Here is a 10,718-nt window from a genome sequence, read left to right as displayed (position 1 = left end):
GGAGTGCGCCGCGCTCTCAGACGCTGTGGGCAGTCTTTAAACCGCCTGGAGCACTCCTTAATCTGTGTAATCCCCATAAAATCATCCCTGAAAGCCATCTGAATTTTCCGAATGGTGTCCACCTGGAGGTCTCTCACAGTTTCTGGAAAAATTTGATGCAGCAAAGCTCCAAATCGTTCAGACATTTATTCGCAATAAAAATCCGACGAGAGGGGTGGACCACTGCTCACTCAAAGCCTGCTCACAGGCGAATGACGCAACCGACAGGCGTGAAAAAACTCACGCATGCGCACGAAGGTTCAAGCTTGGCTGATGCAATCACACGTGATTCAAATCCATATGGTTTTTGCAAAAAAATAAAAAGGTCAGATACTTTTCTAACAGACCTCGTATGTCTTGCCTGACAAATCAAAGTCCGGATTTCAAAAAGAAGAGAAAAAAGGACAGGGAAAGAAAATTAAATGAGGGAAAGCAGCTGCTAACCAAATTCTTTGAAAAGAGATATGAGCTTGAAAGCTAGCTATATTGAGTTGAGGGGTCTGGGGGACCAGCTAGGGCAGTACTGGGTATGACATCTGGACAGTGGAAGGAAGACAAGGAGACTTGGTGGTGGAATGAAGAGGTCCAGGAAAGCATAAGGAGAAAGAGGTTGGCGAAAAAGTTTTGGGATAGTCGGAGAGATGAAGAAAGTAGACAGGAGTACAAGGAGATGTGGCGTAAGGCGAGAAGAGAAGTGGCAAAAGCAAAGGAAAAGGCATATTGCGAGCTGTACAAGAAGTTGAATAGTAAGGAAGGAGAAAAGGACTTGTACCGATTGGCCAGACAAAGGGACAGAGCTGGAAAAGATGTGCAGCAGGTTAGGGTGGTAAAAGATGCACATGGTAATGTGCTGACAAGTGAGGAGTGTGTGCTGAGAAGGTGGAGGGAATATTTTGAAGAGTTGATGAATAAAGAAAATGAGCGAGAGAAAAGGCTGGATTATGTGGTGAGAGTAAATCAGGAAGTAAAAGAGATTAGCAAGGACGAAGTGAGGGCTGCTATGAAGAGGATGAAGAGTGGAAAGGCAGTTGGTCCAGATGACATTCCAATGGAGGCATGGAAATGTCTAGGAGAGATGGCAGTAGAGTTTCTAACCAGATTGTTTAATAAAATCTTGGAAAGTGAGAGGATGCCTGAGGAGTGGAGACGAAGTGTGCTGGTTCCTATTTTCAAGAACAAGGGCGATGTGCAGAGCTGCAGTAACTACAGAGGCATAAAGCTGATCAGCCACAGCATGAAGGTATGGGAAAGAGTAGTAGAAGCTAGGCTTAGAAAACAGGTGAAGATCTGTGAGCAGCAATATGGTTTCATGCCGAGAAAGAGCACTACAGATGCAGTGTTTGCTCTGAGAATACTGTTGGAAAAGTACAGAGAAGGACAGAAAGAGTTACATTGTGTGTTTGTGGACTTAGAAAAAGCTTATGATAGGGTGCCAAGAGAAGAGTTGTGGCATTGTATGAGGAAGTCTGGAGTGGCAGAGAAGTACGTTAGGGTAGTGCAGGACATGTACAAGAATAGTGTGACAGCGGTGAGATGTGCAGTCGGAATGACAGACTCATTCAAGGTGGAGGTGGGATTACACCAAGGATCAGCTCTGAGTCCTTTCTTGTTTGCAGTGGTGATGGACAGGTTGACAGATGAGATCAGACAGGAGTCCCCATGGACTATGATGTTTGCAGATGACATTGTGATCTGTAGTGAGAGTAGAGAGCAAGTTGAGTCTAGTCTGGAGAGGTGGAGATATGCTTTGGAGATAAGGGGAATGAAAGTCAGTAGAAGCAAGACTGAGTACATGTGTGTGAATGAGAGGGAGCCCAGTGGAATAGTGCAGTTACAAGGAGTAGAAGTGGTGAAAGTAGATGAGTTTAAATATTTGGGGTCAACTGTTCAAAGTAATGGAGAGTGTGGTAGAGAGGTGAAGAAGAGAGTGCAGGCAGGGTGGAGTGGGTGGAGAAAGGTGGCAGGAGTGATTTGTGACCGAAGAATATCAGCAAGAGTGAAGGGGAAAGTTTACAAAACAGTAGTGAGACCAGCTATGTTGTATGGTTTAGAGACAGTGGCACTAACGAAAAGACAGGAGGCAGAGCTGGAGGTGGCAGAGCTGAAGATGTTGAGATTCTCTTTGGGAGTGACAAGAATGGACAAGATTAGGAATGAACATATCAGAGGGACAGCTCAGGTGGGACAGTTTGGAGACAAAGTCAGAGAGGCGAGATTGAGATGGTTTGGACATGTGCAGAGGAGGGACCCAGGGTATATAGGGAGAAGGATGCTGAGGATGGAGCCACCAGGCAGGAGGAGAAGAGGGAGACCAAAGAGGAGGTTCATGGATGTGCTGAGAGAGGACATACAGGTGGTTGGTGTGACAGAGGAAGATACAGAGGACAGGCTGAGATGGAAACGATTGATCTGCTGTGGCGACCCCTAACGGGAACAGCCGAAAGACAAAGAAGAAGGGTCTGGGGGACCAAATTGTGCATTTTAACAGATGGGAATTGCCATTTTAATATAATTACAATGAATGTATAAATGTTGCACCATTTTCTAGAAAATGGTGCAATTTGGTTCCCCAGACCCCCCAACTTAATATCACTCCCCCAACTTTAAAAAGGGTTCTGACTCCCAGGCGTGATCTAAGGTATACATGATTTAGACCTGGTTTGACTACGCATTATAAATTTGGTGTTTGCATTAATAAAAAGAACATAATGTGTGTGTGTGTGTGTGTGGGTGGTGGGGGGGGGGGGGGGGTCTTCAAGATGGCTAGTACCTAGGCTAGTATCAGTAGGATATATGTGAAAATATTATCTCATGCATGTACAGCAGGGCCGCCTGGTTTGGAATGTAATGTCTGATAAGTTTAAAACAATTTAGGTTTCTCTGTATTGTAGGCCAACACGCCTGCCCCTGAAAACACGTCAATCAATCCCATATCTAAAACTGAAGTACTGTTACAGTTCTTCTGTTTCAACTCTAGGTGGTGCTGGAAGGAGTTTATCGTATCTGATATACAGAGCTACTTGAAAGAAAAAAGAAAAAAAAAATCACCAAATCATTTGCATATATCAAGCGATTGATTTTGGTGTTACCAACCTTACAGCCTGTTCTACAGCTGTTTAACAGTTTTGATAATTCATCCATATAAATATTAAAAAGAGAGATAAAATGCTTCCCTGCCTAACTCCATCACCTACATTGAATGGAGTTGACATATACCATACACTCTAAAAAAGGAACTGCTATCTCAACTTGAAAAATGGATGTAACAATTTGCATTGATTTATTTCTGTTATTTCAACTTAGCTATTACTGTGTTAATGCCACATGACTTCTGTTGTGTGGGCCGCTGAAGAGGAGGTACTGCTGGCCCACCATCACCAGAGGGCGCCCTGCCTGGAGTGCGGGCTCCAGGCACCAGAGGGCGCCGCCGCCTCACGGGAGCAGCCTCGGTGACAGCTGTCACCCATCACCTGAGACAGCTGACGGCAATCATCAGTGGGGTATATCAGCAGGACGGCATCTCCACCTCATTGCCGAGATATCGTTTCTACCAGAGAGGTAACATATCAAAGCCTACTGAGTACACAGTTTTGACTGAGCTAGTTATTGGTTTACTGTTCCAACGAGAGGTGGAGGTACCTTTCCTGCCGTTCGGAGTTCTGGGTGCAAACGCGCCCCCATCTAAATGTTCTTTTTCCCTCGCCAGCAGTACCAGGTCCGACACGCGGAGGCAGTGGCCACCTGGGAGTTCGGGACTTGGCGGCTCCAGTATTCCCGGGGTCCTGTGGCGGAGGAAGCCGTGTGGTTCCGGTCTTACCTTGGAGAGGCGTCTCCTATCTTCGAGCCTGCCCACACGACACCTTTGTGTATTGACTTTTGTCCATTTCTGTAATTGGTTGTATTCGTTGTGCACATTCACAACAGTAAAGCGTTGTTATTTTGACTTACTCCATTGTCCGTTCATTTGCGCCCCCTGTTGTGGGTCCGTGTTCCTACACTTTCCCAACAGGATATCTCGGCCATCGTCATGGATCCCGAGGGGCGTCAACCGGTTGTTGAACGGCCAATAGAAGAACAAGGCACACAGGCGTCCACGGGAGGGGTAATCGGTGAGTTGCAGCGGATCCTCACCGCTTTCACGACTCGGTTAGACTTGATGGCCGAGCAGAACGCCCTCCTGAACCGCAGGGTGGAGGCTCTCGCCGCGCAGGTGGAAGCGCACCCTCCGGGTGCCGCTGCGGCTCTCCCTCCCGTAGACCCTGTGCGTGACAGCGACGTTCCACTGGTTGTCCAACGACCCCCCCCACCATCCCCTGAAGCATACATAAGCCCCCCGGAGCCGCACGGAGGCTGTGTGGAGACGTGCGCGGATTTCCTTATGCAGTGTTCGCTCGTCTTCGCACAGCGTCCCGTCATGTACGCGACCGACGCTAGCAAAGTAGCTTATGTGATAAATCTGCTTCGTGGTGAGGCACGCGCTTGGGCTACAGCGCTCTGGGAGCAAAGTTCACGGCTCCTTCTGACATATGATGGGTTTGTGAGGGAGCTCAGAACAGTGTTCGATCACCCTAATAGAGGAGAGACCGCTTCAGCCGTGCTGCTGTCAATGAGACAGGGGCGCCGGAGCGCAGCTGCCTATGCAGTCAACTTCCGTATCGCGGCTGCGAGGTCCGGCTGGAATAACACTGCCCTCCGCGCCGCCTTCGTAAACGGACTGTCATTGGTCCTCAAGGAGCACCTGGTTGCTAAGGACGAACCGCGGGATTTGGATGGGCTTATCGATCTTGTCATACGATTAGACAATCGGTTAAATGAGCGCCGTCAGGAACGAGACGAAGGGCGTGGCCAGGCACACGTCGTCCCTCTCCCTTCCGGTTCCAACCGCGTTCCGCCCTCCCCACGCTCCACGGCCCCTGCGCTCCGTGCGATCACAGCTCCCCCTGCTGACGAAGCTATGGACACGAGTAGGGCAACATTTAGGGCACCGGCCACACAGAGGAGGCTGGCCCGCGGAGCGTGTTTTGTTTGTGGCTCGATTGAGCATCAGGTACGAGACTGCCCCGAGCGGTTAAACACCAACGCCCGCCCCTAGACACTGGGCTAGGGGGGGGCCGAGACGTGCACGTGGGACACACCCACATCGCCACACGACTCCCAGTTACAATCCTTTATGAGGATTTAACCCTGAAGGCCCCAGCACTGGTGGACACGGGCTCAGAAGGGAATTTGCTTGATAGCAATGGGCCAGGGAGATAGGGTTCCCTCTGGTGGCACTTACCTCGCCTGTGCAGGTACGGGCACTAGATGGCTCCCTACTCCCTCCAATCACTCACAAGACACCACCAGTAACTCTGGTGGTGTCGGGGAATCACCGGGAGGAGATCGAGTTTTTTGTGACTCCGGCCACCTCCCGTGTGATTTTAGGTTTTCCCTGGATGTTGAAACACAATCCCCGGATCGATTGGCCGTCCGGGGTAGTGGTCCAGTGGAGCGAGACCTGCCATCGGGTATGTTTAGGTTCCTCGGTTCCTCCCGGTTCCCAGGCCAGGGAGGAGGTCAGAGCCCCGCCCAATCTAGGGACGGTGCCGGTGCAGTACCATGACCTTGCGGAGGTGTTCAGCAAGGATCTGGCACTCACCCTTCCCCCGCACCGCCCGTATGATTGTGCCATTGATTTGGTTCCAGGCGTTGAGTTCCCGTCCAGCAGGCTGTACAACCTCTCACGACCTGAACGCGAATCAATGGAGACCTACATCCGGGACTCTTTGGCTGCCGGGTTGATCCGGAATTCCACCTCCCCGATGGGTGCGGGTTTCTTTTTTGTGGGGAAAAAGGATGGCGGATTACGTCCATGCATTGATTACAGGGGGCTGAACGAAGTCACGGTTCGTAACCGATACCCCTTACCCTTGTTGGATTCGGTGTTCACGCCCCTGCATGGAGCCAAGATATTCACCAAGCTTGATCTTAGGAATGCGTATCACCTGGTTCGGATCCGGAAGGGAGACGAGTGGAAGACGGCATTTAACACCCCGTTGGGTCATTTTGAGTACCTGGTCATGCCGTTCGGTCTTACAAATGCTCCCGCGACGTTCCAAGCATTGGTTAATGATGTCTTGCGGGACTTCCTGCACCGATTCGTCTTCGTATATCTAGACGACATACTCATCTTTTCTCCGGATCCTGAGACTCATGTCCGACATGTACGTCAGGTCCTGCAGCGGTTATTGGAGAACCGGCTGTTTGTTAAGGGCGAGAAGTGTGGGTTTCACCGCACCTCTTTGTCCTTCCTGGGGTTCATCATCTCCCCCAACTCCGTCGCTCCTGATCCGGCCAAGGTTGCAGCGGTGAGAGACTGGCCCCAACCCACAAGCCGTAGGAAGCTGCAACAGTTCCTCGGCTTTGCAAATTTCTACAGGAGGTTCATTAAGGGCTACAGCCAGGTTGTTAGCCCCCTGACAGCCCTGACCTCACCAAAAGTCCCCTTCACCTGGTCGGATCGTTGCGATGCCGCGTTCAAGGAGTTGAAACGGCGCTTCTCGTCTGCACCCGTTCTGGTGCAGCCCGATCCTAGTCGCCAGTTAGTGGTTGAGGTGGACGCCTCGGACTCAGGGATAGGAGCTGTGCTGTCCCAGAGTGGGAAGACCGATAAGGTCCTTCATCCGTGTGCCTATTTTTCCCGCAGGTTGACCCCGGCTGAACGGAACTATGACGTCGGCAACCGAGAACTCCTTGCGGTGAAAGAGGCTCTTGAAGAGTGGAGACACCTGTTGGAGGGAACGTCCGTGCCATTCACGGTTTTCACTGACCACCGGAACCTGGAATATATCAGGACCGCCAAGCGGCTGAATCCCAGGCAAGCCCGCTGGTCACTGTTCTTCGGCCGTTTTGACTTCCGCATCACCTACCGGCCCCGGGACCAAGAACCAGAAGTCGGATGCCTTGTCCCGGGTACACGAAGACAAGGTCAAGGCGGAGTTGTCGGATCCACCGGAACCCATCATCCCGGAGTCCACTATCGTGGCCACCCTCACCTGGGACGTAGAGAGAACCGTCCGGGAGGCCCTGGCACGAAGCCCGGACCCCGGGGCTGGACCAAAGAACAGACTTTACGTCCCACCAGAGGCAAGGGCTGCAGTCATGGACTTCTGTCACGGCTCTAAGCTCTCCTGTCATCCAGGGGTGCGAAGAACCGTGGCAGTTGTCCGGCAGCGCTTCTGGTGGGCGTCCCTGGAGGCCGACGTCCGGGATTATATCCAGACCTGCACCACCTGTGCCAGGGGCAAGGCCGACCATCGCAAGGCTCCGGGACTGCTACAGCCGCTGCCCGTGCCTCATCGCCCCTGGTCCCACATCGGCCTGGATTTTGTCACGGGCCTCCCGCCGTCCCAGGGAAACACCGTGATCCTCACGATAGTGGACCGATTCTCCAAGGCGGCCCACTTCGTGGCCCTCCCGAAGCTCCCAACGGCCCAGGAGACAGCGGACCTCCTGGTCCACCACGTCGTCCGCCTGCATGGGATACCATTAGGGGGCCACGGTCAGTCTCTCGTCCGGGTATCACCCCCAGACCAACGGGCAAGCAGAGCGGGCCAATCAAGAAATGGAGCAAACACTGCGTTGTGTGACAGCCGCGCACCCGGCGGCCTGGAGTACTCATCTGGCCTGGATCGAGTACGCCCACAACAGTCAAGTGTCATCAGCCACCGGCCTCTCCCCCTTTGAGGTGTGTTTGGGGTATCAGCCCCCGTTGTTCCCGGTGGTTGAGGGAGAGGTCGGTGTGCCCTCGGTCCAGGCCCACCTGCGGAAGTGCCGTCGGGTGTGGCGTGCTGCCCGTTCTGCTTTGCTGAAGGCCCGGATGAGGGCGAAGACCCATGCAGACCGGCGGCGGACCCCGGCCCCTACGTATCGCCCCGGGCAGGAAGTGTGGTTGTCCACCAAGGACATTCCACTGCAAGTGGCCTCCCCAAAACTCCAAGACAGGTACATAGGTCCGTTTAAAATTCTCAAGGTCATCAATCCCGCCGCAGTGAGGCTTCGGCTTCCAGCCTCACTGCGGATCCATCCAGTATTTCATGTGTCAAAAATCAAGCCCCATCACACCTCGCCCCTCTGTACACCCGGTCCGGCACCACCTCCTGCCCGGATCATCGATGGCGAGCCGGCTTGGACAGTGCGCCGGTTGTTGGACGTCCGACGGATGGGCCGGGGCTTTCAATATCTGGTGGACTGGGAGGGGTACGGTCCCGAAGAACGCTCCTGGGTGAAGAAGAGCTTCATCCTGGACCCGGCCCTCCTGGCCGACTTCTACTGTCGCCACCCGGACAAGCCCGTTGAGGGGGGGGTCCTGTTGTGTGGGCCGCTGAAGAGGAGGTACTGCTGGCCCACCATCACCAGAGGGCGCCCTGCCTGGAGTGCGGGCTCCAGGCACCAGAGGGCGCCGCCGCCTCACGGGAGCAGCCTCGGTGACAGCTGTCACCCATCACCTGAGACAGCTGACGGCAATCATCAGTGGGGTATATCAGCAGGACGGCATCTCCACCTCATTGCCGAGATATCGTTTCTACCAGAGAGGTAACATATCAAAGCCTACTGAGTACACAGTTTTGACTGAGCTAGTTATTGGTTTACTGTTCCAACGAGAGGTGGAGGTACCTTTCCTGCCGTTCGGAGTTCTGGGTGCAAACGCGCCCCCATCTAACTGTTCTTTTTCCCTCGCCAGCAGTACCAGGTCCGACACGCGGAGGCAGTGGCCACCTGGGATTTCGGGACTTGGCGGCTCCAGTATTCCCGGGGTCCTGTGGCGGAGGAAGCCGTGTGGTTCCGGTCTTACCTTGGAGAGGCGTCTCCTATCTTCGAGCCTGCCCACACGACACCTTTGTGTATTGACTTTTGTCCATTTCTGTAATTGGTTGTATTCGTTGTGCACATTCACAACAGTAAAGCGTTGTTATTTTGACTTACTCCATTGTCCGTTCATTTGCGCCCCCTGTTGTGGGTCCGTGTTCCTACACTTTCCCAACAACTTCTCTATTTAAGCTGAAGTAACTTAAAAAAAAATCTCTGCAAAGTGTTCCATCAATTTTCTCATTGAAACAGTTCTTTTTTACAGTGTAGTTGCCCCATTTTACATACATTGACTGATGTGCATGTCAAATAAACAGGAGTCTCACGAGAGACTTAGGAATCCCTCTGTTTTGTGACTTGTAATTTCTCATGATTTCCATCATGAAACGCTTTAAAGTCATCAATAAAACACATAGAAATGGTGGAATTATGCCTGTTATTCAGGTTTAAAATCTCCTTTATGGCAAAAATACATATATTTGTGCTGTGTTTAGATTAAAACCCAAACTGGTTGTCAGAGGTCAAGACAAACTGTTGCAGCCTATTCGATATAATCCTCTCCAAGACCGTGGATAAAATACCGGCCAGCACTATAGGTTATGTTTTTGCCCCAGTTTTTTTGTTTGTTTGTGAACAACCTGGACCCCACAGTTTGTTGTATATATGTGGTGTGTCCATAAAGTAACGGTCCTTTTTATTTTTTTTTTAAACTATATGGATTTCATTCATATGTTTTTACGTCAGACATGCTTGAACCCTCATGCGCATGCGTGAGTTTTTCCACGCCTGTCGGTGACGTAATTCGCCTGTGAGCACGCCTTGGGAAGGAGTGGTCCCGCCCCCTCGTCGGATTTTCATTGTCTGGAAATGGCGGAATGAAAAGGACTTTTTTCCATCAGAATTTTTTCATAAGCTGTTAGAGACTGGCACCTGGAAACCATTCGAAAAAGTTATCTGGCTTTTGGTGAAAATTTTACGGGCTTCACAGAGAATAAGGACTTTAACTACAGCTTTAAGGACCCCTCTAAGGACGGTCGGTGCGCCGCGCTCCGAGCTGCGACGTCGCGGCACAAACCACTGGCACAAACCATGCCTATCTCGGCTTTCAGTGCTTACCAGTTGAGTGAGTATAAGACAACTTGTGGAGAGCTGGACATGTCCAAACTTGTCCACTAACACTCCGAAACGGAGGTGTTCCTTTGTCTCGCTTCATCAGCGAATCGGTCGTGACGCGCGAAGCCTCCGCGCGGCTTTCCATGACAAAATCTCTTGTTAAAAGTGAAATCTGCCGGAAAATGGCTGATGTCCAGCTCTTGTGATAACCAGAGAAAGAGCACACGACGGTCTCGTATCCACAGAGCCATCAGCTTAGAAATGATCCAGTGGTTTGTGCCGCGACGTCGCAGCTCGGAGCGCGGCGCACAGACCGTCCTTAAAGGGGTCCTTAAAGCTGTAGTTAAAGTCCTTATTCTCTGTGAAGCCCGTAAAATTTTCACCAAAAGCCAGATAACTTTTTCGAATGGTTTCCAGGTGCCTGTCTCTAACAGCTTATGAAAAAATTCTGATGGAAAAAAGTCCTTTTCATTCCACCATTTCCAGACAATGAAAATCCGACAAGGGAGCGGGACCACTCTTACGCAAAACTTACGCATGCGCACGAGGGTTCAAGCATGTCTGACGTAAAAACATATGAATGAAATCCATATAGTTTTTAAAAAAAATTAAAAGGACCGTTACTTTATGGACACCACGTAGTTCTGAAATTTTTACTGAAGATTCATATCTTGATAGGCAAGAACTGATTCAATATTCAAGGTCATTAGTCAAAAGTC

This window comes from Thalassophryne amazonica, chromosome 2 (assembly GCF_902500255.1).
Source record: "Thalassophryne amazonica chromosome 2, fThaAma1.1, whole genome shotgun sequence".
In the NCBI taxonomy this organism is placed as follows: Eukaryota; Metazoa; Chordata; class Actinopteri; order Batrachoidiformes; family Batrachoididae; genus Thalassophryne; species Thalassophryne amazonica.
The sequence above is the reverse complement of the archived record's forward strand: the minus strand, read 5'-3'. Positions refer to the sequence as shown.